General features: G+C 40.4%; 1 pseudogene; it reads right to left on the reverse strand.

The window, feature by feature from the left end:
- Positions 1–364: 364 nt before the first annotated feature.
- On the reverse strand, positions 365–983 carry LOC103744419 (annotated as a pseudogene).
- Between the last annotated feature and the right edge of the window lie 2,051 nt (positions 984–3,034).

Consider the following 3,034-nt stretch of genomic DNA (forward strand, 5'->3'; position numbering starts at 1 on the left):
ATTTTTTTTCTTTTCTTACAGTTTGAACAAAATTCTATTTAACAAAGAAGCGGAGGTCTATTTAGCAAAGAACCAGAGGTTTAGTGTTCTAGCTTGCTTTCTGTTGATGTGATAAACACTGACCAAGAGAACTTGGGGAGGAAAGTATTTACTGCATTTTACTCTTCCAAGTGACAATCGGTCATTGCGGAAACTCAGGGTAGGAGCTCAAGGCAGGAAGCAGAAAGGAGCTCAGTCAAAGACTATGGAAGAGCATTGCTTGTGGCTTGCTCCTCTGACCTGTGTTCAGCCTGCTTTCTTATACAAACTGAGACCACTTGCCCAGTCGGGTGCTACCGCTTACAGTGGGCTGAGCCCTCCCACATCACTCAACAATTAATTGCATAGCAGTATTTAGACTAGCATTACTGTTGGTTTTCAGGGCTGGGACTGCCTTAGTTCTGGACACATTTGCTTGTGACATGACCCATTCTAGGTTCTTAAACCTCCCCTCCAGTTTCATCCACTTCTTCCTCTTCCCTCTCCTCTTGTACAGTTGGACTCTGTAATATTTTATTGTTTGAAACAGCTTCTTCACCTGGAATTTTGAATTTCTCAGTACCTGCTAACGCTGCTTGTTGAAATCTTCAATTTTGGCTCCCCCCAAACTATGTAGGTATCTAACGGTGGGCTCCTGTAGACATCTGGTTTTGTATAACAAAGCGGATGTCCTTGGGTTTCCGGATAGTGACTCTGGTAACCTCTGTGACCTGTCGAAGACCCAGTGTGGACATCGCCTTCCTCCCCTATTTTAAATCACTGTCTCTTTTGCCGACTGACTGGTTCTTCGTCGATTTCAGCTGCTCGGCCCTTTGCGTGGTTGTTTCTGATTCTGGTCCTTACTCGTCATTGTCAGATTCAGTCCCCGACCCTGTCTCAGTCTGCGGCTGTGGCAACTCCTTCCTGCTTTACAATAGGGACGGTTTTGTGTCTTCACCCAGCATTCTGTGCAGAAATCTCCGAACCAAGATGGCGGAACGAGAGTTAGCGAGAGTCTTCTCATTTATTCTGAATCGTTATTAGGGATATGAAAAGGAACTAGGCAAGGGAATTATTTGTTGCATAAAAGCCCATTGAGTCTATGCCCCATTTGATCTCCAAGAAAAGCTCTCAGATTAAGGATGCTATCCTCATATTACATGTGTGCATTCTGAGATCAGAGAGGGCAAGTGGTTGGACCAGGTTACTTAGTTAATGAATGGGGCCGGAAATGAAGCTCATTTTCAACCCACAGCAAGGTCTTGCTTCTGCCATTTTCCACGGCATATTTGCTTTGCTGTGCCAACCCATTTAGAAAAGCTACTGCATTCCTTATGGTTGGCATCCAGTACCAAATTAGAGAGACCTTACTGTCTTTTCTGAGCTTTCCCTCCACATACATGTGCATGCACACACTTTGTGGAAATTCACGTGGCAGTACCCATGAAAAAGTGTATTGTGTTGATGAAGTAGATTATTTTAAATAGATAAAATGAATATGTAGAAACATGCAACTTACTGATGCACTGTTTTACTGATCTTTAAGTAGCAATTACTTTAAGTCATCTTTCCCAGAGGAACTTGAGTAGACAATATCCACAGAATTATATATTTTGATTCTATGTTGACAAAACAGCCTACTTATTTACTGAACTTTTTTTTTAATAGGAAACTCTACAAATTTCTATAGGATATTTCTCCATATAATCAGAGAGAGAACCATATCTTAGCTCCTATTTTCTAGGATGTAGTTTCACTAAAATATTAAGAAGTTTTCTGAAAAATGATGTCACACTTGTGAAAACGAGAAATTATGAGGAAAAACTGTAGAGACGTTACCATCATGAGGCCTTAATATCCAAGTGTGTGCTGCAAGATTCTGGGGGCATTTAGAATAGTGAGTTTCCCAATCACATTTATTCATTGGGCATTCTGTGGAGCCCACTGTGAAATGTTGGTACAGGCACACTTGATACACCTCAGAGTCTGAACCAGGATAGCAGACCCCCAACCTGAGTACCAAAATATGGCTCCATTTATATCATCAGGTACATTGACTTCTAGCAGCTCATAGCTAATTCTCTAAGCATTTCACACAGCTGATGTCTAACAGCTGATTTCCATAGTAAATTCTCTCAGCATCCTGGAGCAGCCTACAACCAATGCCTGGTGACATAAAAGACATGCTCCTGCCTCAGTTCTGTTCAGCTCTTATGTTGCACATGTGTGCTTTTCCACAGTTCACTGTGAGTTCAGTTGGGGCCTTTACTGAAGTGTTTTCATTGGTGCCACCCATGTTCAGAGTACATTCTCCACCTCCAGTTAAACCCTCTGAAAACACCTCATAGACATGTCCAGAGACTGGTTTCCATGGTGACTCTAAATTTAATCAAGTTGACAATGGATATTAACTACTTTACCACACAGCTTCAGGTATCTGACTTTTGAAAAAGTTGTCAAAAATATACATTGGAAAAGAGACAAAGTTTTCAACAAATTGTGCTGGGAAAATTGAATGTCCACATACTGAAGGATGAAGTTAGAGCCACTGTCTCTCACCTTGGACAAAAATTAACTCAGATCATTCAGTGACCCTCACATGAGATAAGAAACTGTGAAACTGTTAGAAAGAAATGTAAGAAAACTTCTTGAAAATATAAGCATAGGCAAGGGCTTTCCGAATTAAGCTCCATTAGCTCAAGAAATAAAACGAAGAACTGACAAATGGAATTTCATGAGATATCATGAAATTAAAAAGCTTCTGCACAGTAAAGGAAACAAGTTATTGAATGAAGTGACAGATCTCAGAATGGGAGAGAAATCTTTGCTGACCGTACCTATGACAGGATTAAATATCCAGAATACATAAAGAACTCAAAAAATTAACATTAAAATATTTCCAGTCAAGCAATGGGCTAATGGAATGAAGTCAGTTGTCAAAAGAAGTACAAATTGACAATGAGCAAAGCATTCTCAGCACCTTTGCTATTAGTGAAATGCAAGTTAAAACCACATT

This window comes from Nannospalax galili, unplaced genomic scaffold (genome assembly GCF_000622305.1).
Source record: "Nannospalax galili isolate Female #2095 unplaced genomic scaffold, S.galili_v1.0 scaffold1363, whole genome shotgun sequence".
Taxonomy (NCBI): Eukaryota; Metazoa; Chordata; class Mammalia; order Rodentia; family Spalacidae; genus Nannospalax; species Nannospalax galili.